Source organism: Pseudorasbora parva, chromosome 6, assembly GCF_024679245.1.
Source record: "Pseudorasbora parva isolate DD20220531a chromosome 6, ASM2467924v1, whole genome shotgun sequence".
NCBI lineage: Eukaryota > Metazoa > Chordata > Actinopteri > Cypriniformes > Gobionidae > Pseudorasbora > Pseudorasbora parva.
In genome coordinates this window covers 48466024-48492158 of record NC_090177.1, presented here as the reverse complement: position 1 = coordinate 48492158, position 26135 = coordinate 48466024, and the positions used below count along the sequence as shown (strand labels likewise).

At 48.3% G+C, this 26135-nt stretch overlaps 9 non-coding genes and 3 pseudogenes across 9 annotated transcripts; all 12 read right to left on the bottom strand.

The window, feature by feature from the left end:
* Positions 1 to 145: 145 nt before the first annotated feature.
* LOC137080490 (U1 spliceosomal RNA) lies at positions 146 to 309 on the bottom strand. The gene has a single exon (XR_010906341.1). It is a non-coding gene; the product is annotated as a U1 spliceosomal RNA (small nuclear RNA).
* Positions 310 to 779: 470 nt separating this feature from the next.
* Positions 780 to 970, bottom strand: LOC137079973 (U2 spliceosomal RNA). The gene has a single exon (XR_010905898.1). It is a non-coding gene; the product is annotated as a U2 spliceosomal RNA (small nuclear RNA).
* A 1008-nt stretch (positions 971 to 1978) lies between these two features.
* On the bottom strand, positions 1979 to 2142 carry LOC137080489 (U1 spliceosomal RNA). The gene has a single exon (XR_010906340.1). It is a non-coding gene; the product is annotated as a U1 spliceosomal RNA (small nuclear RNA).
* A 474-nt stretch (positions 2143 to 2616) lies between these two features.
* On the bottom strand, positions 2617 to 2807 carry LOC137079972 (U2 spliceosomal RNA). The gene has a single exon (XR_010905897.1). It is a non-coding gene; the product is annotated as a U2 spliceosomal RNA (small nuclear RNA).
* A 1008-nt stretch (positions 2808 to 3815) lies between these two features.
* LOC137080488 (U1 spliceosomal RNA) lies at positions 3816 to 3979 on the bottom strand. Its single transcript, XR_010906339.1, has one exon. It is a non-coding gene; the product is annotated as a U1 spliceosomal RNA (small nuclear RNA).
* A 6111-nt stretch (positions 3980 to 10090) lies between these two features.
* On the bottom strand, positions 10091 to 10254 carry LOC137080487 (U1 spliceosomal RNA). Its single transcript, XR_010906338.1, has one exon. It is a non-coding gene; the product is annotated as a U1 spliceosomal RNA (small nuclear RNA).
* A 462-nt stretch (positions 10255 to 10716) lies between these two features.
* On the bottom strand, positions 10717 to 10891 carry LOC137080078 (U2 spliceosomal RNA; annotated as a pseudogene).
* Positions 10892 to 17365: 6474 nt separating this feature from the next.
* On the bottom strand, positions 17366 to 17529 carry LOC137080486 (U1 spliceosomal RNA). The gene has a single exon (XR_010906337.1). It is a non-coding gene; the product is annotated as a U1 spliceosomal RNA (small nuclear RNA).
* Positions 17530 to 17995: 466 nt separating this feature from the next.
* Positions 17996 to 18176, bottom strand: LOC137080080 (U2 spliceosomal RNA; annotated as a pseudogene).
* Positions 18177 to 23529: 5353 nt separating this feature from the next.
* On the bottom strand, positions 23530 to 23693 carry LOC137080122 (U2 spliceosomal RNA; annotated as a pseudogene).
* Positions 23694 to 24701: 1008 nt separating this feature from the next.
* Positions 24702 to 24865, bottom strand: LOC137079711 (U1 spliceosomal RNA). Its single transcript, XR_010905655.1, has one exon. It is a non-coding gene; the product is annotated as a U1 spliceosomal RNA (small nuclear RNA).
* Positions 24866 to 25335: 470 nt separating this feature from the next.
* Positions 25336 to 25526, bottom strand: LOC137080024 (U2 spliceosomal RNA). Its single transcript, XR_010905946.1, has one exon. It is a non-coding gene; the product is annotated as a U2 spliceosomal RNA (small nuclear RNA).
* Positions 25527 to 26135: the final 609 nt, after the last annotated feature.

The following is a 26135-nucleotide window of genomic DNA, read 5'->3' as shown; positions in this document are numbered from 1 at the left end:
CCGGGTCACTGGCTGACACAGCAGAAAGAGACAGAAACATAACAAAACTGGTGCAACTTCACCCTTTGGGGCAGTGGGCGGCGCCACAAGCGTCAAGAACCGCACGCTTTTTCCCTCCACGCTATCTGCTTTTAACCAGTGTGTACAGGGGAGAGCGCGAACGCAGTCCCCCACTACCATAAATTATGCAGTCGAGATTCCCACATTTGGGGAATTCGCAGGGGTCAGCACAACCGGAGTGCAATGGCCGAGCCTCGCCCTGGGTGAACCACCTTCCTGATCATGGTGTCTCCCCTGCCAGGTAAGTATGAGTTGCCTGGCCTCCAGGCAGAGGCGCCCTATCCCCCTTCGCCATCCTCAAACACGGTGACCTTCCCCTCCCCCAAGAAAAGGAAGGACGGGGCACCTTCCATTGCTTGACTGCTGCGTGCGTGCGTGCGTGACCTTGATTTGAATCAGGTGTCCCTAATCCATCCAACACAAACCCCTGATTCGACTCATCAGCTCGTTGGTAAAGACTCTCAAATAAGAGGGACATCAAAAAACGTGCTGTGACGGTGATGAGTCAGCCGGCCGGCAACCGACGCTTTTGTTCTTCTTTTTTCCCTATGCTCATATGACCGCAGCTTGCTGCTTTCTCTGTGGCACGGTCATCGTTGCGTCACCTCATCGTCATTCTGTATGCGCTTCCTGCGTATTTCTGTATTCTCTGACAAAAAAAATTCCAGTGGTGTTGTTGGTTCTTCTATTAGTCACAACAATTCGCAGTCCCCAAAAAGGGGAAGCACACCGTTCCTGGAGGCACTGCAATACCAGGTCGATGCGTGGAGTGGACGGAGCAAGCCCCGGTTCCGGCTCCATGTGCCAAAAATCAATTTAATATGCAGTCCCCGGATAGGGGACGTATCAGATATTAAACTGATAAGAACAGATACTACACTTGATCTTAGCCAAAAGGCCGAGAAGCGATGACACAATGACGCAGCGGCAGGGGAGCCGGCAAAGGCGACGCCCATCTGGGAAGCGGTGAGGGGGGGAGGGTTGGCAAAGGCCTTACGTCGTAGAGACCTGAAACTTTGAGGGATGGTACTAGCCACTCGCTCTACAACATCACCAAGGCTGGCCCCCCGATGGGCCCGGCACGAAATGGCTCGTAGCTCCCAAACCGCACGCCGCAGAACCAAGTGTCTTATATCATCGGAATCCTTGGCTCGAGCCGAGCGAGACGCATGCCTCGGATTCGAAGGTTGCGCTGGCGAAATTTTCGGGTATTTGGGATTTTGTGAAAAACCTACTTTTGCACACTAGTCCTAGGTCTTTTGCCCGATCTGGCCCAAACCAGTGCAGAAAGATTCTCTGGAGTCTGACTGTCCGTCCAGATCGGAAAAAAAGTGGGAATTTCGATTCAGCTTGGCGGCGGCAGGCCGAAACCTACGGGTTTGGCGAGGCGGGGTCTGCTAGAACGGCTATAGCTCTTGGACGGAACGAGACAATTTCACCCAAGCCGGTACACCCGTGCACGGGCTCAGTCTGGGGTCAGGCGAGAAAGGACGCGGTGAATGGCCACCTAGTGGCGCTTTAAAATGAAAAAGCAACAACATGAGAGCGGCTATAGGCGAACGTATGTCGCGTGCTTTTTCACAGCACGCGCACGAGACAGTCGTACCATACGACAGAAAACCTCCATCCGAACAACTTTGCCTTTGGGACCACTGCTGTCAATCAACTCGTCCGTTGAATATCAAAGTTTGTGGGAAAAACCACATTCGGCAAACCGGTCGCAGGTTTCGACAACCTCGATGAAAACAAACGCAGTTCAGTTCTCTGAACTCTCCGGGTCACTGGCTGACACAGCAGAAAGAGACAGAAACATAACAAAACTGGTGCAACTTCACCCTTTGGGGCAGTGGGCGGCGCCACAAGCGTCAAGAACCGCACGCTTTTTCCCTCCACGCTATCTGCTTTTAACCAGTGTGTACAGGGGAGAGCGCGAACGCAGTCCCCCACTACCATAAATTATGCAGTCGAGATTCCCACATTTGGGGAATTCGCAGGGGTCAGCACAACCGGAGTGCAATGGCCGAGCCTCGCCCTGGGTGAACCACCTTCCTGATCATGGTGTCTCCCCTGCCAGGTAAGTATGAGTTGCCTGGCCTCCAGGCAGAGGCGCCCTATCCCCCTTCGCCATCCTCAAACACGGTGACCTTCCCCTCCCCCAAGAAAAGGAAGGACGGGGCACCTTCCATTGCTTGACTGCTGCGTGCGTGCGTGCGTGCGTGACCTTGATTTGAATCAGGTGTCCCTAATCCATCCAACACAAACCCCTGATTCGACTCATCAGCTCGTTGGTAAAGACTCTCAAATAAGAGGGACATCAAAAAACGTGCTGTGACGGTGATGAGTCAGCCGGCCGGCAACCGACGCTTTTGTTCTTCTTTTTTCCCTATGCTCATATGACCGCAGCTTGCTGCTTTCTCTGTGGCACGGTCATCGTTGCGTCACCTCATCGTCATTCTGTATGCGCTTCCTGCGTATTTCTGTATTCTCTGACAAAAAAAATTCCAGTGGTGTTGTTGGTTCTTCTATTAGTCACAACAATTCGCAGTCCCCAAAAAGGGGAAGCACACCGTTCCTGGAGGCACTGCAATACCAGGTCGATGCGTGGAGTGGACGGAGCAAGCCCCGGTTCCGGCTCCATGTGCCAAAAATCAATTTAATATGCAGTCCCCGGATAGGGGACGTATCAGATATTAAACTGATAAGAACAGATACTACACTTGATCTTAGCCAAAAGGCCGAGAAGCGATGACACAATGACGCAGCGGCAGGGGAGCCTGCAAAGGCGACGCCCATCTGGGAAGCGGTGAGGGGGGGAGGGTTGGCAAAGGCCTTACGTCGTAGAGACCTGAAACTTTGAGGGATGGTACTAGCCACTCGCTCTACAACATCACCAAGGCTGGCCCCCCGATGGGCCCGGCACGAAATGGCTCGTAGCTCCCAAACCGCACGCCGCAGAACCAAGTGTCTTATATCATCGGAATCCTTGGCTCGAGCCGAGCGAGACGCATGCCTCGGATTCGAAGGTTGCGCTGGCGAAATTTTCGGGTATTTGGGATTTTGTGAAAAACCTACTTTTGCACACTAGTCCTAGGTCTTTTGCCCGATCTGGCCCAAACCAGTGCAGAAAGATTCTCTGGAGTCTGACTGTCCGTCCAGATCGGAAAAAAAGTGGGAATTTCGATTCAGCTTGGCGGCGGCAGGCCGAAACCTACGGGCTGGGCGAGGCGGGGTCTGCTAGAACGGCTATAGCTCTTGGACGGAACGAGACAATTTCACCCAAGCCGGTACACCCGTGCACGGGCTCAGTCTGGGGTCAGGCGAGAAAGGACGCGGTGAATGGCCACCTAGTGGCGCTTTAAAATGAAAAAGCAACAACATGAGAGCGGCTATAGGCGAACGTATGTCGCGTGCTTTTTCACAGCACGCGCACGAGACAGTCGTACCATACGACAGAAAACCTCCATCCGAACAACTTTGCCTTTGGGACCACTGCTGTCAATCAACTCGTCCGTTGAATATCAAAGTTTGTGGGAAAAACCACATTCGGCAAACCGGTCGCAGGTTTCGACAACCTCGATGAAAACAAACGCAGTTCAGTTCTCTGAACTCTCCGGGTCACTGGCTGACACAGCAGAAAGAGACAGAAACATAACAAAACTGGTGCAACTTCACCCTTTGGGGCAGTGGGCGGCGCCACAAGCGTCAAGAACCGCACGCTTTTTCCCTCCACGCTATCTGCTTTTAACCAGTGTGTACAGGGGAGAGCGCGAACGCAGTCCCCCACTACCATAAATTATGCAGTCGAGATTCCCACATTTGGGGAATTCGCAGGGGTCAGCACAACCGGAGTGCAATGGCCGAGCCTCGCCCTGGGTGAACCACCTTCCTGATCATGGTGTCTCCCCTGCCAGGTAAGTATGAGTTGCCTGGCCTCCAGGCAGACGCGCCCTATCCCCCTTCGCCATCCTCAAACACGGTGACCTTCCCCTCCCCCAAGAAAAGGAAGGACGGGGCACCTTCCATTGCTTGACTGCTGCGTGCGTGCGTGCGTGCGTGACCTTGATTTGAATCAGGTGTCCCTAATCCATCCAACACAAACCCCTGATTCGACTCATCAGCTCGTTGGTAAAGACTCTCAAATAAGAGGGACATCAAAAAACGTGCTGTGACGGTGATGAGTCAGCCGGCCGGCAACCGACGCTTTTGTTCTTCTTTTTTCCCTATGCTCATATGACCGCAGCTTGCTGCTTTCTCTGTGGCACGGTCATCGTTGCGTCACCACAGGTCCCGCGCAGCACCGCACTCCCAGAGCAGATGGTGGACGGTCTCCGGGTGGTTGCACCCGGACCGTGGGCAGATGGAGTTTTTGGCCATGCCTCTGGAGTGCATAACCGCCCTGACCGGGAGGATCTCATGAGCCACCATCCACGATAAGTCCTTGTGTCTGTTCTGGAGAGCTGGGTGGGCTGCGTTCCTCCAAACGTCTTTGGCCTCACTTAGTGTGAGGCCTGGAACTGGACTCACCACTTCCCGGTCCTGCACAAGAGAGATGAGGGATTTGTGGTTAGTTAAAATGCTTGCATCATTTGTCTCTAAAAGGAATTTTTTTAAAAATTTCTTTATAAAACTGTACTCTTTTGGCAAATTAAAAGACACTGGGGTTTTCAGGTCGATTGATAAAATTTTTATGCTTCTTAGGTAGGACCCCATCCAGAAACGAGCCATGGCCGCTGTCTTATTCTCTCTGGATGGGGTCAGCGCATATCCGATGTGGAGGGCGGTAAAGCGGCTACCTAAAAACAAGTGGGGGTCCGGGAGGCCTTTTCCGCCATTTTCCTTTCTTTTTTTAAAGACCTCCCTTTTTACTCGTTCCCATTTGGACCCCCACAGGAAATAAAATACCGCCCTCTCCAGGTTGGCCAGGAATCGCCTTGGGGGACTAAAAACAGAAGAAACAAGTAAAATTAGTGGTAAAATTACAGCTTTAAAAACTAAAACCTTGCCTTCAATTGTCAGTTGTCTGAGTCCCCAAAACCCCAGTCTTTGCCTAACTTTCCCTAAGATGTCAGTCCAGTTTCCCCGTCCTCCACCCTCTCTGTCAAATTTTACTCCTAAAACTGTCAGGTCGTTGCCTTTAAAATCCAAATCCAGTCCGCCTGTGTCCACGTTTCCCCACGGCCCGAAGAGCTGGGCCTCGGACTTACTCCTGTTGAGCTTAGCGCCCGAGGCCCGACCGTACCAGTCAGTCAAGTCAAGTGCTCTTCGTACTGATAAAAGGTCAGTCGCTAAAAGGGTTACGTCGTCCATATATAAAACACAGGTTGCGGTCAGTCCACCAGTCCCTGGGACGTCCAGTCCTTTAATCCATTTATCCCTTCTCAAGATTTGTGCCAGTGGCTCAATGCAGGCCACATACAGTAGGGGAGATAAAGGACACCCCTGACGGACGCCGCTGTGAATGTTTACAGCTTTGGATAAATGCCCATTAACTGCAAATTTACTGACTAGACTGTTGTATAGCAGTCCCACCCAAGCTATAAACCTCCCTGGGAACCCCATTTTTTCCAGTACCTTAAAAAGGAACTGGTGCGAGATGCGGTCAAAAGCTTTTTCAAAATCTAAATTTAGGACTACTAGCCGAATGTTTCTGTCTCTCGCGTAACAGATGGCGTCTCTAATCAGTACCAGGCTGTCTGTGATCTTCCTACCGGGCACAGCGCATGCTTGATCCAGGTGGATTACGTCCTCTAAAACAGTTGACATGCGTGTAGCTAAAATCTTACTAAAAAGTTTACAATCAAAATTTAAAAGCGTGATTGGTCTCCAGTTCTTCAAGTCAGTCCTGTCTCCTTTTTTATATAAAAGCGAAACTATCCCTACTCTAAAGCTGTCCGGAAGTCTGTCGAGAGTCTCAAATTCTTTAAAAACTGTCAGTAAGTCATGTGCTAAAATGTCCCAGAAAGTCAAATAAAACTCCAAGGGAAGTCCATCCATTCCTGGGGACTTCCCTTTTTTAAAACTTTTGAGAGATTTATTTAATTCTAAAAGAGTAAAATCCTGGGCTAAAAGCACATTTGGACTCTTTATCTTTGTTTCTAAAAATTCTAAAACTTCATTTAAGATGCCATTGTGTACATTCTTTGGGCTGTATAAATCACTATAAAAAAGTTCTATTTCCCCTAAAATGTCCTCCATATTTTTTGCCTCCCTCCCTCTAAAAGTTTTTAAGATTGTTATTGAGCCTCCCCGTGAAATAGTCTTTTTAAAAAAATATCTTGTACACTTTTCTCCTTCTTCTATCTCTTTTTCTTTGCATCTTAAAATTACTCCCTTACTTTGAGTTTCGGATAAAACTGACATTTCTTTCTTTACTTCCTTTATTTCCTCCTTAAAATCCAATCCATTATTTAAAAGGTTAAAATATCTCTGCAGTCTTTTTTGCAGCCCCATCATGCGTCTTTTTTCTTTATTCTTTTTCTCCTTTCCTATTTTTCTAAAAAAATGTCCTGTCCTTTGTTTTACCATCTCCCACCACTGTGCTCGTGAGTCAAAAAAGTCTTGGAGGGTCTGCCATTGGCTGAACTGCTCCCTATACTCTCGAACCACTTCCTCATCTTTTAATAGGGAGCAGTTCAGCTTCCACAGCCCTCCCCCTACTGTCACACCCGTGGGTAGTGAAAGGGTGCAGGAGACCATCATGTGGTCAGTGAAGAAAAGGGGGGTCAATGTTGCATCGGTTGGCGGGCAGTCCCTTGTAAAAATATAGTCGATACGAGAGGCTCTGGCGCCATCACCACTGAACCAGGTGTAGCCCTCCTCTCTCTGATGCATTGTTTTAAAACAGTCGACTAACTTAAAATCTTTGACCAATTTATTTAATAAAACCGATGTCTTGTCGACCTTAAAATCTTCTCCTACCCTTTTCCTATCTTTTTTTGTTAAAACACAGTTAAAATCCCCTGCTACCACTAGGGGAGCCCTACCTAACATGTGGGGCTGCAAATCTTCTAAAAGCTTGTATCTGTCATTTTTACTTGTGTAACCATACAAATTTAAAACATTAAAATCCTTACCTAAAAAAGTCAGATTAACTAAAATTGCCCGCCCATCCCTCACCACAGTGCTGCCCTTCACCAAGATGTTGGGATTTTTTATTAAAATGGCCACACCGTCATTTCTGTTAAAATTGGAGCCACTCCAGATGGAGGGTCCTTTGGTCCACAGCTCTTCCCATTTTCTGTAATTGGTTAAAAAGGGCAGAGCACACTCTTGCAATAAATAGATGTCTGACTTAAAATTATTTAAACATGATAAAACACTCTGTGCTCGCAAAGTAGACCTCACACTTCTCACATTGATTGTAGAGATAGTGAGGGCCATGAGCAGTATGGTTAAAAATACAAGCATTGATGAAAATAAAAACAGATAAAAAGACTACAGAAATTGCATTAAAATCATGTTACTTCTTGTTGCACCTGCCTTTCCTTTTCCCCAGATAAACTGGGGTCAGGAGGGCAAGTGCTCGCCGCCTCAGAATCCACAGAGGAAACCTCTTGTGGATCCTTTGGTGACGATGTTCTTAGCTTAAAGTGCAGAAAGGAGACTTCATTTGGAGAGTCTGCAGGCCACATACGGTTCAGATCTTCCGAAGAGGAACTATCTGGCCGATGCGATGCCCGCAGCCTTTTCTCCTCTGTTTGAAGCAGAGGAGATCTCGCAGACCTTTTCTGCACTTGAGCATTTGGGAGTGAACACTCGGTTTCACTCCCACTATCCACCCCACTAACCTCCGATACGGTGTAGAGGGAGGAAGCCGTTTCATCTTCCTCCTCCTCCATTTTGTCTTTGCTTTTTTCTTGTTGGGGAGTGGCTTCCTCCCCCTTTTCATTAACGAATTCTGACTCCGCCCCTGTGGCCGCCCCACTTCTTTCTTCTTGTCCAATCCCTGAGGCTGGCTGGGAATGTGAAATTCCCGCCAAAACCTCAGGGCCCGCCTCCTCCTCTCTTTGTTCTTTTGATTGTTCCTTTGGTGGGGCGGCCATTTTGTTCCCTTTCAACTTGTTGGCAAAACTTTTAGGGCAATCTCTGTAGAAATGGTTAGCATCTCCACAGAGATTACACCGTCTGCCATTGGTACATTCCTCAAAAATGTGACCAATTTCTCTGCACTTCCTACACACAATTTCTTGGCATGCCTCAGCGAGGTGTCCCATTTTCCCACATTTTCGGCACAATTTGGGCATTCCCTGATAATGAATGTAGCCGCGGTTCTCTCCCAGCACAATCATTGAGGGTAAATGACTCAGACCCTGGAATCCGCTTGGATCTTCCCACTGTTTAATGGGAACTCTCCAAGCGCAATTCCAGATGCCGTCTTCGTCAAGCACCTTGACTGGTGGACTTCGAACCGTGCAAAATCTACCCAGCCATACAGCAACATCATCTCCACTCACTGTTTCATTGAACATTCTAACAATCACTGTTTTAATAGAATTGTCAGAAAGTTTCTCAACATTGAACATGGAGAACTGGGTCTTGCAATGCTCAAATCGTTGCCAGAAATCTTGCAACAAGGAAGCAGATCTAAAACTGACATCGAAACCTTTGTTCAGGGGCAGAGTCATTAAACAATTTAAATCACTGGCATTAAAATTGAGGGTTTTTTGGATGAGCTTCCTGGAGAAGTCTAAACGAGACAACCCCAGGAGCTTACCCTCCACCTCTCTAAATAAAAATCGCACGCTGTGGTGCCTCCGCATGCCAGCACGAGCAGCCGACATGGTGGAGGCACCGACAGCCTAAAAAAAAACGTAAAAGAACAATAAATACAATAAATAGATAAAAGAATAAAAGTCTTACCTTAAAACTGCTAACCTGTAAAACCAGCAGGGTCACTCTCCCTCTAAAAAGTTGTACGGCTCGGGACACCAGAAGCTCTCGAGCCAGGAAACCTTAAAGAGGCGATCGCAGTCTCAACCGTTCGACAAGACACTTGATCTTAGCCAAAAGGCCGAGAAGCGATGACACAATGACGCAGCGGCAGGGGAGCCTGCAAAGGCGACGCCCATCTGGGAAGCGGTGAGGGGGGGAGGGTTGGCAAAGGCCTTACGTCGTAGAGACCTGAAACTTTGAGGGATGGTACTAGCCACTCGCTCTACAACATCACCAAGGCTGGCCCCCCGATGGGCCCGGCACGAAATGGCTCGTAGCTCCCAAACCGCACGCCGCAGAACCAAGTGTCTTATATCATCGGAATCCTTGGCTCGAGCCGAGCGAGACGCATGCCTCGGATTCGAAGGTTGCGCTGGCGAAATTTTCGGGTATTTGGGATTTTGTGAAAAACCTACTTTTGCACACTAGTCCTAGGTCTTTTGCCCGATCTGGCCCAAACCAGTGCAGAAAGATTCTCTGGAGTCTGACTGTCCGTCCAGATCGGAAAAAAAGTGGGAATTTCGATTCAGCTTGGCGGCGGCAGGCCGAAACCTACGGGCTGGGCGAGGCGGGGTCTGCTAGAACGGCTATAGCTCTTGGACGGAACGAGACAATTTCACCCAAGCCGGTACACCCGTGCACGGGCTCAGTCTGGGGTCAGGCGAGAAAGGACGCGGTGAATGGCCACCTAGTGGCGCTTTAAAATGAAAAAGCAACAACATGAGAGCGGCTATAGGCGAACGTATGTCGCGTGCTTTTTCACAGCACGCGCACGAGACAGTCGTACCATACGACAGAAAACCTCCATCCGAACAACTTTGCCTTTGGGACCACTGCTGTCAATCAACTCGTCCGTTGAATATCAAAGTTTGTGGGAAAAACCACATTCGGCAAACCGGTCGCAGGTTTCGACAACCTCGATGAAAACAAACGCAGTTCAGTTCTCTGAACTCTCCGGGTCACTGGCTGACACAGCAGAAAGAGACAGAAACATAACAAAACTGGTGCAACTTCACCCTTTGGGGCAGTGGGCGGCGCCACAAGCGTCAAGAACCGCACGCTTTTTCCCTCCACGCTATCTGCTTTTAACCAGTGTGTACAGGGGAGAGCGCGAACGCAGTCCCCCACTACCATAAATTATGCAGTCGAGATTCCCACATTTGGGGAATTCGCAGGGGTCAGCACAACCGGAGTGCAATGGCCGAGCCTCGCCCTGGGTGAACCACCTTCCTGATCATGGTGTCTCCCCTGCCAGGTAAGTATGAGTTGCCTGGCCTCCAGGCAGAGGCGCCCTATCCCCCTTCGCCATCCTCAAACACGGTGACCTTCCCCTCCCCCAAGAAAAGGAAGGACGGGGCACCTTCCATTGCTTGACTGCTGCGTGCGTGCGTGACCTTGATTTGAATCAGGTGTCCCTAATCCATCCAACACAAACCCCTGATTCGACTCATCAGCTCGTTGGTAAAGACTCTCAAATAAGAGGGACATCAAAAAACGTGCTGTGACGGTGATGAGTCAGCCGGCCGGCAACCGACGCTTTTGTTCTTCTTTTTTCCCTATGCTCATATGACCGCAGCTTGCTGCTTTCTCTGTGGCACGGTCATCGTTGCGTCACCTCATCGTCATTCTGTATGCGCTTCCTGCGTATTTCTGTATTCTCTGACAAAATTCCAGTGGTGTTGTTGGTTCTTCTATTAGTCACAACAAGTCGCAGTCCCCAAAAAGGGGAAGCACACCGTTCCTGGAGGCACTGCAATACCAGGTCGATGCGTGGAGTGGACGGAGCAAGCCCCGGTTCCGGCTCCATGTGCCAAAAATCAATTTAATATGCAGTCCCCGGATAGGGGACGTATCAGATATTAAACTGATAAGAACAGATTTTTCTTTCGAAAAAAGTTTTATTGTCACACATTTTTTCCCATTCAAAACCACACAGTTCATTTCTTTAAAACATACTCGTTTACACAGATTAAAAGCAACAATTTTACATTTCTAGTTAAAATCAGTCAGTGTAGTGTGTTGTGTAAAGTCCATGTATGCAAATCAGTGTGGTGTTAAAAGGATAAATGAATGAAGAAAAATAAATAGCAAATGAATACAAGCCAGTTAAAACACAATAAAATCATTCTGTATAAAAATCTCTGTTGTGCAGGACCGGGGGTGAGTCCCTATCAAGAATGTCCATTCACTCCAGGTCTCCAGAACAGGTTCAGGACTCCCCGCTTCAAAGGCCCAGCGGAAATCCCCTCTCCTCCGGCCCGCTGGCCCGCTGTTCCCGTAGCCAGAGTGGTGAGGGTGCATCTACGGGCGGCCAAGGTCGGTGGTGGCCGGGACCTCTTTGTGCAGCCTCGGCCCCCCCGTCCGAATGATGACGTGCGGCCCACCCTGCAGCGTTGATCTTATCTTCTGCTCGCTCGCGTGGAGGGGGACCGTCACGCGTTTCCCCACCAGCAGGTTTCTGGTGACCCAGATGGCATCCTTTATCAGGTTGAGGGTGAGCCAGAGCGAGGCAAATTCTTGCGATGTTTGGGCTTTGAGGCCCTGACCCACCCCCAGGATGGCGAGCTTGTAGTCCACCTGGGCCCCACCCGCTGGCAGGCACGGGAAAAACAGGGGGCCGGCCCTGGCCCACAGGTCCCGCGCAGCACCGCACTCCCAGAGCAGATGGTAGACGGTCTCCGGGTGTTTGCACCCGGACCGTGGGCAGTTGGAGTTTTTGGCCATGCCTCTGGAGTGCATAACCGCCCTGACCGGGAGGATCTCATGAGCCACCATCCACGATAAGTCCTTGTGTCTGTTCTGGAGAGCTGGGTGGGCTGCGTTCCTCCAAACGTCTTTGGCCTCACTTAGTGTGAGGCCTGGAACTGGACTCACCACTTCCCGGTCCTGCACAAGAGAGATGAGGGATTTGTGGTTAGTTAAAATGCTTGCATCATTTGTCTCTAAAAGGAATTTTTTTAAAAATTTCTTTATAAAACTGTACTCTTTTGGCAAATTAAAAGACACTGGGGTTTTCAGGTCGATTGATAAAATTTTTATGCTTCTTAGGTAGGACCCCATCCAGAAACGAGCCATGGCCGCTGTCTTATTCTCTCTGGATGGGGTCAGCGCATATCCGATGTGGAGGGCGGTAAAGCGGCTACCTAAAAACAAGTGGGGGTCCGGGAGGCCTTTTCCGCCATTTTCCTTTCTTTTTTTAAAGACCTCCCTTTTTACTCGTTCCCACTTGGACCCCCACAGGAAATAAAATACCGCCCTCTCCAGGTTGGCCAGGAATCGCCTTGGGGGACTAAAAACAGAAGAAACAAGTAAAATTAGTGGTAAAATTACAGCTTTAAAAACTAAAACCTTGCCTTCAATTGTCAGTTGTCTGAGTCCCCAAAACCCCAGTCTTTGCCTAACTTTCCCTAAGATGTCAGTCCAGTTTCCCCGTCCTCCACCCTCTCTGTCAAATTTTACTCCTAAAACTGTCAGGTCGTTGTCTTTAAAATCCAAATCCAGTCCGCCTGTGTCCACGTTTCCCCACGGTCCGAAGAGCTGGGCCTCGGACTTACTCCTGTTGAGCTTAGCGCCCGAGGCCCGACCGTACCAGTCAGTCAAGTCAAGTGCTCTTCGTACTGATAAAAGGTCAGTCGCTAAAAGGGTTACGTCGTCCATATATAAAACACAGGTTGCGGTCAGTCCACCAGTCCCTGGGACGTCCAGTCCTTTAATCCATTTATCCCTTCTCAAGATTTGTGCCAGTGGCTCAATGCAGGCCACATACAGTAGGGGAGATAAAGGACACCCCTGACGGACGCCGCTGTGAATGTTTACAGCTTTGGATAAATGACCATTAACTGCAAATTTACTGACTAGACTGTTGTATAGCAGTCCCACCCAAGCTATAAACCTCCCTGGGAACCCCATTTTTTCCAGTACCTTAAACAGGAACTGGTGCGAGATGCGGTCAAAAGCTTTTTCAAAATCTAAATTTAGGACTACTAGCCGAATGTTTCTGTCTCTCGCGTAACAGATGGCGTCTCTAATCAGTACCAGGCTGTCTGTGATCTTCCTACCGGGCACAGCGCATGCTTGATCCAGGTGGATTACGTCCTCTAAAACAGTTGACATGCGAGTAGCTAAAATCTTACTAAAAAGTTTACAATCAAAATTTAAAAGCGTGATTGGTCTCCAGTTCTTCAAGTCAGTCCTGTCTCCTTTTTTATATAAAAGCGAAACTATCCCTACTCTAAAGCAGTCCGGAAGTCTGTCGAGAGTCTCAAATTCTTTAAAAACTGTCAGTAAGTCATGTGCTAAAATGTCCCAGAAAGTCAAATAAAACTCCAAGGGAAGTCCATCCATTCCTGGGGACTTCCCTTTTTTAAAACTTTTGAGAGATTTATTTAATTCTAAAAGAGTAAAATCCTGGGCTAAAAGCACGTTTGGACTCTTTATCTTTGTTTCTAAAAATTCTAAAACTTCATTTAAGATGCCATTGTGTACATTCTTTGGGCTGTATAAGTCACTATAAAAAAGTTCTATTTCCCTTAAAATGTCCTCCATATTTTTTGCCTCCCTCCCTCTAAAAGTTTTTAAGATTGTTATTGTCCCTCCCCGTGAAATAGTCTTTTTAAAAAAATATCTTGTACACTTTTCTCCTTCTTCTATCTCTTTTTCTTTGCATCTTAAAATTACTCCCTTACTTTGAGTTTCGGATAAAACTGACATTTCTTTCTTTACTTCCTTTATTTCCTCCTTAAAATCCAATCCATTATTTAAAAGGTTAAAATATCTCTGCAGTCTTTTTTGCAGCCCCATCATGCGTCTTTTTTCTTTACTCTTTTTCTCCTTTCCTATTTTTCTAAAAAAATGTCCTGTCCTTTGTTTTACCATCTCCCACCACTGTGCTCGTGAGTCGAAAAAGTCTTGGAGGGTCTGCCATTGGCTGAACTGCTCCCTATACTCTCGAACCACTTCCTCATCTTCTAATAGGGAGCAGTTCAGCTTCCACAGCCCTCCCCCTACTGTCACACCCGTGGGTAGTGAAAGGGTGCAGGAGACCATCATGTGGTCAGTGAAGAAAAGGGGGGTCAATGTTGCATCGGTTGGCGGGCAGTCCCTTGTAAAAATATAGTCGATACGAGAGGCTCTGGCGCCATCACCACTGAACCAGGTGAAGCCCTCCTCTCTCTTATGCATTGTTTTAAAACAGTCGACTAACTTAAAATCTTTGACCAATTTATTTAATAAAACCGATGTCTTGTCGACCTTAAAATCTTCTCCTACCCTTTTCCTATCTTTTTTTGTTAAAACACAGTTAAAATCCCCTGCTACCACTAGGGGAGCCCTACCTAACATGTGGGGCTGCAAATCTTCTAAAAGCTTGTATCTGTCATTTTTACTTGTGTAACCATACGTATTTAAAACATTAAAATCCTTACCTAAAAAAGTCAGATTAACTAAAATTGCCCGCCCATCCCTCACCACAGTGCTGCCCTTCACCAAGATGTTGGGATTTTTTATTAAAATGGCCACACCGTCATTTCTGTTAAAATTGGAGCCACTCCAGATGGAGGGTCCTTGGGTCCACAGCTCTTCCCATTTTCTGTAATTGGTTAAAAAGGGCAGAGCACACTCTTGCAATAAATAGATGTCTGACTTAAAATTATTTAAACATGATAAAACACTCTGTGCTCGCAAAGTAGACCTCACACTTCTCACATTGATTGTAGAGATAGTGAGGGCCATGAGCAGTATGGTTAAAAATACAAGCATTGATGAAAATAAAAACAGATAAAAAGACTACAGAAATTGCATTAAAATCATGTTACTTCTTGTTGCACCTGCCTTTCCTTTTCCCCAGATAAACTGGGATCAGGAGGACAAGTGCTCGCCGCCTCAGAATCCACAGAGGAAACCTCTTGTGGATCCTTTGGTGACGATGTTCTTAGCTTAAAGTGCAGAAAAGAGACTTCATTTGGAGAGTCTGCAGGCCACATACGGTTCAGATCTTCCGAAGAGGAACTATCTGGCCGATGCGATGCCCGCAGCCTTTTCTCCTCTGTTTGCAGCAGAGGAGATCTCGCAGACCTTTTCTGCACTTGAGCATTTGGGAGTGAACACTCGGTTTCACTCCCACTATCCGCCCCACTAACCTCCGATACGGTGTAGAGGGAGGAAGCCGTTTCCTCCTCCTCCTCCATTTTGTCTTTGCTTTTTTCTTGTTGGGGAGTGGCTTCCTCCCCCTTTTCATTAACGCATTCTGACTCCGCCCCTGTGGCCGCCCCACTTCCTTCTTCTTGTCCAATCCCTGAGGCTGGCTGGGAATGTGAAATTCCCGCCAAAACCTCAGGGCCCGCCTCCTCCTCTCTTTGTTCTTTTGATTGTTCCTTTGGTGGGGCGGCCATTTTGTTCCCTTTCAACTTGTTGGCAAAACTTTTAGGGCAATCTCTGTAGAAATGGTTAGCATCTCCACAGAGATTACACCGTCTGCCATTGGTACATTCCTCAAAAATGTGACCAATTTCTCTGCACTTCCTACACACAATTTCTTGGCATGCCTCAGCGAGGTGTCCCATTTTCCCACATTTTCGGCACAATTTGGGCATTCCCTGATAATGAATGTAGCCGCGGTTCTCTCCCAACACAATCATAGAGGGTAAATGACTCAGACCCTGGAATCCGCTTGGATCTTCCCACTGTTTAATGGGAACTCTCCAAGCGCAATTCCAGATGCCGTCTTCGTCAAGCACCTTGACTGGTGGACTTCGAACCGTGCAAAATCTACCCAGCCATACAGCAACATCATCTCCACTCACTGTTTCATTGAACATTCTAACAATCACTGTTTTAATAGAATTGTCAGAAAGTTTCTCAACATTGAACATGGAGAACTGGGTCTTGCAATGCTCAAATCGTTGCCAGAAATCTTGCAACAAGGAAGCAGATCTAAAACTGACATCGAAACCTTTGTTCAGGGGCAGAGTCATTAAACAATTTAAATCACTGGCATTAAAATTGAGGGTTTTTTGGATGAGCTTCCTGGAGAAGTCTAAACGAGACAACCCCAGGAGCTTACCCTCCACCTCTCTAAATAAAAATCGCACGCTGTGGTGCCTCCGCATGCCGGCACGAGCAGCCGACATGGTGGAGGCACCAACAGCCTAAAAACTGTAAAATAACAATAAATACAATAAATAGATAAAATAATAAAAGTCTTACCTTAAAACTTGTTGAACCGTAAAAAAGCAGGATCACTCTACCTCTCAGAAGTTGTGCGGCTCGGGACACAAAAGGATCTCGAGCCAGGAAACCTCAGAGAGGCGATCGCAGTCTCAACCGTTCGACCAGATACTTGATCTTAGCCAAAAGGCCGAGAAGCGATGACACAATGACGCAGCGGCAGGGGAGCCTGCAAAGGCGACGCCCATCTGGGAAGCGGTGAGGGGGGGAGGGTTGGCAAAGGCCTTACGTCGTAGAGACCTGAAACTTTGAGGGATGGTACTAGCCACTCGCTCTACAACATCACCAAGGCTGGCCCCCCGATGGGCCCGGCACGAAATGGCTCGTAGCTCCCAAACCGCACGCCGCAGAACCAAGTGTCTTATATCATCGGAATCCTTGGCTCGAGCCGAGCGAGACGCATGCCTCGGATTCGAAGGTTGCGCTGGCGAAATTTTCGGGTATTTGGGATTTTGTGAAAAACCTACTTTTGCACACTAGTCCTAGGTCTTTTGCCCGATCTGGCCCAAACCAGTGCAGAAAGATTCTCTGGAGTCTGACTGTCCGTCCAGATCGGAAAAAAAGTGGGAATTTCGATTCAGCTTGGCGGCGGCAGGCCGAAACCTACGGGCTGGGCGAGGCGGGGTCTGCTAGAACGGCTATAGCTCTTGGACGGAACGAGACAATTTCACCCAAGCCGGTACACCCGTGCACGGGCTCAGTCTGGGGTCAGGCGAGAAAGGACGCGGTGAATGGCCACCTAGTGGCGCTTTAAAATGAAAAAGCAACAACATGAGAGCGGCTATAGGCGAACGTATGTCGCGTGCTTTTTCACAGCACGCGCACGAGACAGTCGTACCATACGACAGAAAACCTCCATCCGAACAACTTTGCCTTTGGGACCACTGCTGTCAATCAACTCGTCCGTTGAATATCAAAGTTTGTGGGAAAAACCACATTCGGCAAACCGGTCGCAGGTTTCGACAACCTCGATGAAAACAAACGCAGTTCAGTTCTCTGAACTCTCCGGGTCACTGGCTGACACAGCAGAAAGAGACAGAAACATAACAAAACTGGTGCAACTTCACCCTTTGGGGCAGTGGGCGGCGCCACAAGCGTCAAGAACCGCACGCTTTTTCCCTCCACGCTATCTGCTTTTAACCAGTGTGTACAGGGGAGAGCGCGAACGCAGTCCCCCACTACCATAAATTATGCAGTCGAGATTCCCACATTTGGGGAATTCGCAGGGGTCAGCACAACCGGAGTGCAATGGCCGAGCCTCGCCCTGGGTGAACCACCTTCCTGATCATGGTGTCTCCCCTGCCAGGTAAGTATGAGTTGCCTGGCCTCCAGGCAGAGGCGCCCTATCCCCCTTCGCCATCCTCAAACACGGTGACCTTCCCCTCCCCCAAGAAAAGGAAGGACGGGGCACCTTCCATTGCTTGACTGCTGCGTGCGTGCGTGCGTGACCTTGATTTGAATCAGGTGTCCCTAATCCATCCAACACAAACCCCTGATTCGACTCATCAGCTCGTTGGTAAAGACTCTCAAATAAGAGGGACATCAAAAAACGTGCTGTGACGGTGATGAGTCAGCCGGCCGGCAACCGACGCTTTTGTTCTTCTTTTTTCCCTATGCTCATATGACCGCAGCTTGCTGCTTTCTCTGTGGCACGGTCATCGTTGCGTCACCTCATCGTCATTCTGTATGCGCTTCCTGCGTATTTCTGTATTCTCTGACAAAATTCCAGTGGTGTTGTTGGTTCTTCTATTAGTCACAACAAGTCGCAGTCCCCAAAAAGGGGAAGCACACCGTTCCTGGAGGCACTGCAATACCAGGTCGATGCGTGGAGTGGACGGAGCAAGCCCCGGTTCCGGCTCCATGTGCCAAAAATCAATTTAATATGCAGTCCCCGGATAGGGGACGTATCAGATATTAAACTGATAAGAACAGATTTTTTTTTTTCTTTCGAAAAAAGTTTTATTGTCACACATTTCTTTTTTTCCATTCAAACCTCACATTTCTTTTCTTTTTAAACATACATGTTTACACAGATTAAAACCAACAGTTTTGCATTCTTAGTTAAAATCAGTCAGTGTAGTGTGTTGTGTAAAGTCCATGTATGCAAGTCAGTGTGGTGTTAGAAAAAGGGATAAAAGTATAAATAGCAAATAAATACAAGCCAGTTAAAACACAATAAAATCATTCTGTTTAAAAATCTCTGTTGTGCAGGACCGGGGGTGAGTCCCTATCAAGAATGTCCATTCACTCCAGGTCTCCAGAACAGGTTCAGGACTCCCCGCTTCAAAGGCCCAGCGGAAATCCCCTCTCCTCCGGCCCGCTGGCCCGCTGTTCCCGTAGCCAGAGTGGTGAGGGTGCATCTACGGGCGGCCAAGGTCGGTGGTGGCCGGGACCTCTTTGTGCAGCCTCGGCCCCCCCGTCCGAATGACGACGTGCGGCCCACCCTGCAGCGTTGATCTTATCTTCTGCTCGCTCGCGTGGAGGGGGACCGTCACGCGTTTCCCCACCAGCAGGTTTCTGGTGACCCAGATGGCATCCTTTATCAGGTTGAGGGTGAGCCAGAGCGAGGCAAATTCTTGCGATGTTTGGGCTTTGAGGCCCTGACCCACCCCCAGGATGGCGAGCTTGTAGTCCACCTGGGCCCCACCCGCTGGCAGGCACGGGAAAAACAGGGGGCCGGCCCTGGCCCACAGGTCCCGCGCAGCACCGCACTCCCAGAGCAGATGGTGGACGGTCTCCGGGTGGTTGCACCCGGACCGTGGGCAGATGGAGTTTTTGGCCATGCCTCTGGAGTGCATAACCGCCCTGACCGGGAGGATCTCATGAGCCACCATCCACGATAAGTCCTTGTGTCTGTTCTGGAGAGCTGGGTGGGCTGCGTTCCTCCAAACGTCTTTGGCCTCACTTAGTGTGAGGCCTGGAACTGGACTCACCACTTCCCGGTCCTGCACAAGAGAGATGAGGGATTTGTGGTTAGTTAAAATGCTTGCATCATTTGTCTCTAAAAGGAATTTTTTTAAAAATTTCTTTATAAAACTGTACTCTTTTGGCAAATTAAAAGACACTGGGGTTTTCAGGTCGATTGATAAAATTTTTATGCTTCTTAGGTAGGACCCCATCCAGAAACGAGCCATGGCCGCTGTCTTATTCTCTCTGGATGGGGTCAGCGCATATCCGATGTGGAGGGCGGTAAAGCGGCTACCTAAAAACAAGTGGGGGTCCGGGAGGCCTTTTCCGCCATTTTCCTTTCTTTTTTTAAAGACCTCCCTTTTTACTCGTTCCCATTTGGACCCCCACAGGAAATAAAATACCGCCCTCTCCAGGTTGGCCAGGAATCGCCTTGGGGGACTAAAAACAGAAGAAACAAGTAAAATTAGTGGTAAAATTACAGCTTTAAAAACTAAAACCTTGCCTTCAATTGTCAGTTGTCTGAGTCCCCAAAACCCCAGTCTTTGCCTAACTTTCCCTAAGATGTCAGTCCAGTTTCCCCGTCCTCCACCCTCTCTGTCAAATTTTACTCCTAAAACTGTCAGGTCGTTGCCTTTAAAATCCAAATCCAGTCCGCCTGTGTCCACGTTTCCCCACGGCCCGAAGAGCTGGGCCTCGGACTTACTCCTGTTGAGCTTAGCGCCCGAGGCCCGACCGTACCAGTCAGTCAAGTCAAGTGCTCTTCGTACTGATAAAAGGTCAGTCGCTAAAAGGGTTACGTCGTCCATATATAAAACACAGGTTGCGGTCAGTCCACCAGTCCCTGGGACGTCCAGTCCTTTAATCCATTTATCCCTTCTCAAGATTTGTGCCAGTGGCTCAATGCAGGCCACATACAGTAGGGGAGATAAAGGACACCCCTGACGGACGCCGCTGTGAATGTTTACAGCTTTGGATAAATGCCCATTAACTGCAAATTTACTGACTAGACTGTTGTATAGCAGTCCCACCCAAGCTATAAACCTCCCTGGGAACCCCATTTTTTCCAGTACCTTAAAAAGGAACTGGTGCGAGATGCGGTCAAAAGCTTTTTCAAAATCTAAATTTAGGACTACTAGCCGAATGTTTCTGTCTCTCGCGTAACAGATGGCGTCTCTAATCAGTACCAGGCTGTCTGTGATCTTCCTACCGGGCACAGCGCATGCTTGATCCAGGTGGATTACGTCCTCTAAAACAGTTGACATGCGTGTAGCTAAAATCTTACTAAAAAGTTTACAATCAAAATTTAAAAGCGTGATTGGTCTCCAGTTCTTCAAGTCAGTCCTGTCTCCTTTTTTATATAAAAGCGAAACTATCCCTACTCTAAAGCTGTCCGGAAGTCTGTCGAGAGTCTCAAATTCTTTAAAAACTGTCAGTAAGTCATGTGCTAAAATGTCCCAGAAAGTCAAATAAAACTCCAAGGGAAGTCCATCCATTCCTGGGGACTTCCCTTTTTTAAAACTTTTGAGAGATTTATTTAATTCTAAAAGAGTAAAATCCTGGGCTAAAAGCACATTTGGACTCTTTATCTTTGTTTCTAAAAATTCTAAAACTTCATTTAAGATGCCATTGTGTACATTCTTTGGGCTGTATAAATCACTATAAAAAAGTTCTATTTCCCCTAAAATGTCCTCCATATTTTTTGCCTCCCTCCCTCTAAAAGTTTTTAAGATTGTTATTGAGCCTCCCCGTGAAATAGTCTTTTTAAAAAAATATCTTGTACACTTTTCTCCTTCTTCTATCTCTTTTTCTTTGCATCTTAAAATTACTCCCTTACTTTGAGTTTCGGATAAAACTGACATTTCTTTCTTTACTTCCTTTATTTCCTCCTTAAAATCCAATCCATTATTTAAAAGGTTAAAATATCTCTGCAGTCTTTTTTGCAGCCCCATCATGCGTCTTTTTTCTTTATTCTTTTTCTCCTTTCCTATTTTTCTAAAAAAATGTCCTGTCCTTTGTTTTACCATCTCCCACCACTGTGCTCGTGAGTCAAAAAAGTCTTGGAGGGTCTGCCATTGGCTGAACTGCTCCCTATACTCTCGAACCACTTCCTCATCTTTTAATAGGGAGCAGTTCAGCTTCCACAGCCCTCCCCCTACTGTCACACCCGTGGGTAGTGAAAGGGTGCAGGAGACCATCATGTGGTCAGTGAAGAAAAGGGGGGTCAATGTTGCATCGGTTGGCGGGCAGTCCCTTGTAAAAATATAGTCGATACGAGAGGCTCTGGCGCCATCACCACTGAACCAGGTGTAGCCCTCCTCTCTCTGATGCATTGTTTTAAAACAGTCGACTAACTTAAAATCTTTGACCAATTTATTTAATAAAACCGATGTCTTGTCGACCTTAAAATCTTCTCCTACCCTTTTCCTATCTTTTTTTGTTAAAACACAGTTAAAATCCCCTGCTACCACTAGGGGAGCCCTACCTAACATGTGGGGCTGCAAATCTTCTAAAAGCTTGTATCTGTCATTTTTACTTGTGTAACCATACAAATTTAAAACATTAAAATCCTTACCTAAAAAAGTCAGATTAACTAAAATTGCCCGCCCATCCCTCACCACAGTGCTGCCCTTCACCAAGATGTTGGGATTTTTTATTAAAATGGCCACACCGTCATTTCTGTTAAAATTGGAGCCACTCCAGATGGAGGGTCCTTTGGTCCACAGCTCTTCCCATTTTCTGTAATTGGTTAAAAAGGGCAGAGCACACTCTTGCAATAAATAGATGTCTGACTTAAAATTATTTAAACATGATAAAACACTCTGTGCTCGCAAAGTAGACCTCACACTTCTCACATTGATTGTAGAGATAGTGAGGGCCATGAGCAGTATGGTTAAAAATACAAGCATTGATGAAAATAAAAACAGATAAAAAGACTACAGAAATTGCATTAAAATCATGTTACTTCTTGTTGCACCTGCCTTTCCTTTTCCCCAGATAAACTGGGGTCAGGAGGGCAAGTGCTCGCCGCCTCAGAATCCACAGAGGAAACCTCTTGTGGATCCTTTGGTGACGATGTTCTTAGCTTAAAGTGCAGAAAGGAGACTTCATTTGGAGAGTCTGCAGGCCACATACGGTTCAGATCTTCCGAAGAGGAACTATCTGGCCGATGCGATGCCCGCAGCCTTTTCTCCTCTGTTTGAAGCAGAGGAGATCTCGCAGACCTTTTCTGCACTTGAGCATTTGGGAGTGAACACTCGGTTTCACTCCCACTATCCACCCCACTAACCTCCGATACGGTGTAGAGGGAGGAAGCCGTTTCATCTTCCTCCTCCTCCATTTTGTCTTTGCTTTTTTCTTGTTGGGGAGTGGCTTCCTCCCCCTTTTCATTAACGAATTCTGACTCCGCCCCTGTGGCCGCCCCACTTCTTTCTTCTTGTCCAATCCCTGAGGCTGGCTGGGAATGTGAAATTCCCGCCAAAACCTCAGGGCCCGCCTCCTCCTCTCTTTGTTCTTTTGATTGTTCCTTTGGTGGGGCGGCCATTTTGTTCCCTTTCAACTTGTTGGCAAAACTTTTAGGGCAATCTCTGTAGAAATGGTTAGCATCTCCACAGAGATTACACCGTCTGCCATTGGTACATTCCTCAAAAATGTGACCAATTTCTCTGCACTTCCTACACACAATTTCTTGGCATGCCTCAGCGAGGTGTCCCATTTTCCCACATTTTCGGCACAATTTGGGCATTCCCTGATAATGAATGTAGCCGCGGTTCTCTCCCAGCACAATCATTGAGGGTAAATGACTCAGACCCTGGAATCCACTTGGATCTTCCCACTGTTTAATGGGAACTCTCCAAGCGCAATTCCAGATGCCGTCTTCGTCAAGCACCTTGACTGGTGGACTTCGAACCGTGCAAAATCTACCCAGCCATACAGCAACATCATCTCCACTCACTGTTTCATTGAACATTCTAACAATCACTGTTTTAATAGAATTGTCAGAAAGTTTCTCAACATTGAACATGGAGAACTGGGTCTTGCAATGCTCAAATCGTTGCCAGAAATCTTGCAACAAGGAAGCAGATCTAAAACTGACATCGAAACCTTTGTTCAGGGGCAGAGTCATTAAACAATTTAAATCACTGGCATTAAAATTGAGGGTTTTTTGGATGAGCTTCCTGGAGAAGTCTAAACGAGACAACCCCAGGAGCTTACCCTCCACCTCTCTAAATAAAAATCGCACGCTGTGGTGCCTCCGCATGCCGGCACGAGCAGCCGACATGGTGGAGGCACCGACAGCCTAAAAAAAAACGTAAAAGAACAATAAATACAATAAATAGATAAAAGACTAAAAGTCTTACCTTAAAACTGCTAACCTGTAAAACCAGCAGGGTCACTCTCCCTCTAAAAAGTTGTACGGCTCGGGACACCAGAAGCTCTCGAGCCAGGAAACCTTAAAGAGGCGATCGCAGTCTCAACCGTTCGACAAGACACTTGATCTTAGCCAAAAGGCCGAGAAGCGATGAGAACAGATACTACACTTGATCTTAGCCAAAAGGCCGAGAAGCGATGACACAATGACGCAGCGGCAGGGGAGCCTGCAAAGGCGACGCCCATCTGGGAAGCGGTGAGGGGGGGAGGGTTGGCAAAGGCCTTACGTCGTAGAGACCTGAAACTTTGAGGGATGGTACTAGCCACTCGCTCTACAACATCACCAAGGCTGGCCCCCCGATGGGCCCGGCACGAAATGGCTCGTAGCTCCCAAACCGCACGCCGCAGAACCAAGTGTCTTATATCATCGGAATCCTTGGCTCGAGCCGAGCGAGACGCATGCCTCGGATTCGAAGGTTGCGCTGGCGAAATTTTCGGGTATTTGGGATTTTGTGAAAAACCTACTTTTGCACACTAGTCCTAGGTCTTTTGCCCGATCTGGCCCAAACCAGTGCAGAAAGATTCTCTGGAGTCTGACTGTCCGTCCAGATCGGAAAAAAAGTGGGAATTTCGATTCAGCTTGGCGGCGGCAGGCCGAAACCTACGGGCTGGGCGAGGCGGGGTCTGCTAGAACGGCTATAGCTCTTGGACGGAACGAGACAATTTCACCCAAGCCGGTACACCCGTGCACGGGCTCAGTCTGGGGTCAGGCGAGAAAGGACGCGGTGAATGGCCACCTAGTGGCGCTTTAAAATGAAAAAGCAACAACATGAGAGCGGCTATAGGCGAACGTATGTCGCGTGCTTTTTCACAGCACGCGCACGAGACAGTCGTACCATACGACAGAAAACCTCCATCCGAACAACTTTGCCTTTGGGACCACTGCTGTCAATCAACTCGTCCGTTGAATATCAAAGTTTGTGGGAAAAACCACATTCGGCAAACCGGTCGCAGGTTTCGACAACCTCGATGAAAACAAACGCAGTTCAGTTCTCTGAACTCTCCGGGTCACTGGCTGACACAGCAGAAAGAGACAGAAACATAACAAAACTGGTGCAACTTCACCCTTTGGGGCAGTGGGCGGCGCCACAAGCGTCAAGAACCGCACGCTTTTTCCCTCCACGCTATCTGCTTTTAACCAGTGTGTACAGGGGAGAGCGCGAACGCAGTCCCCCACTACCATAAATTATGCAGTCGAGATTCCCACATTTGGGGAATTCGCAGGGGTCAGCACAACCGGAGTGCAATGGCCGAGCCTCGCCCTGGGTGAACCACCTTCCTGATCATGGTGTTTCCCCTGCCAGGTAAGTATGAGTTGCCTGGCCTCCAGGCAGAGGCGCCCTATCCCCCTTCGCCATCCTCAAACACGGTGACCTTCCCCTCCCCCAAGAAAAGGAAGGACGGGGCACCTTCCATTGCTTGACTGCTGCGTGCGTGCGTGCGTGACCTTGATTTGAATCAGGTGTCCCTAATCCATCCAACACAAACCCCTGATTCGACTCATCAGCTCGTTGGTAAAGACTCTCAAATAAGAGGGACATCAAAAAACGTGCTGTGACGGTGATGAGTCAGCCGGCCGGCAACCGACGCTTTTGTTCTTCTTTTTTCCCTATGCTCATATGACCGCAGCTTGCTGCTTTCTCTGTGGCACGGTCATCGTTGCGTCACCTCATCGTCATTCTGTATGCGCTTCCTGCGTATTTCTGTATTCTCTGACAAAAAAAATTCCAGTGGTGTTGTTGGTTCTTCTATTAGTCACAACAATTCGCAGTCCCCAAAAAGGGGAAGCACACCGTTCCTGGAGGCACTGGAATACCAGGTCGATGCGTGGAGTGGACGGAGCAAGCCCCGGTTCCGGCTCCATGTGCCAAAAATCAATTTAATATGCAGTCCCCGGATAGGGGACGTATCAGATATTAAACTGATAAGAACAGATACTACACTTGATCTTAGCCAAAAGGCCGAGAAGCGATGACACAATGACGCAGCGACAGGGGAGCCGGCAAAGGCGACGCCCATCTGGGAAGCGGTGAGGGGGGGGAGGGTTGGCAAAGGCCTTACGTCGTAGAGACCTGAAACTTTGAGGGATGGTACTAGCCACTCGCTCTACAACATCACCAAGGCTGGCCCCCCGATGGGCCCGGCACGAAATGGCTCGTAGCTCCCAAACCGCACGCCGCAGAACCAAGTGTCTTATATCATCGGAATCCTTGGCTCGAGCCGAGCGAGACGCATGCCTCGGATTCGAAGGTTGCGCTGGCGAAATTTTCGGGTATTTGGGATTTTGTGAAAAACCTACTTTTGCACACTAGTCCTAGGTCTTTTGCCCGATCTGGCCCAAACCAGTGCAGAAAGATTCTCTGGAGTCTGACTGTCCGTCCAGATCGGAAAAAAAGTGGGAATTTCGATTCAGCTTGGCGGCGGCAGGCCGAAACCTACGGGCTGGGCGAGGCGGGGTCTGCTAGAACGGCTATAGCTCTTGGACGGAACGAGACAATTTCACCCAAGCCGGTACACCCGTGCACGGGCTCAGTCTGGGGTCAGGCGAGAAAGGACGCGGTGAATGGCCACCTAGTGGCGCT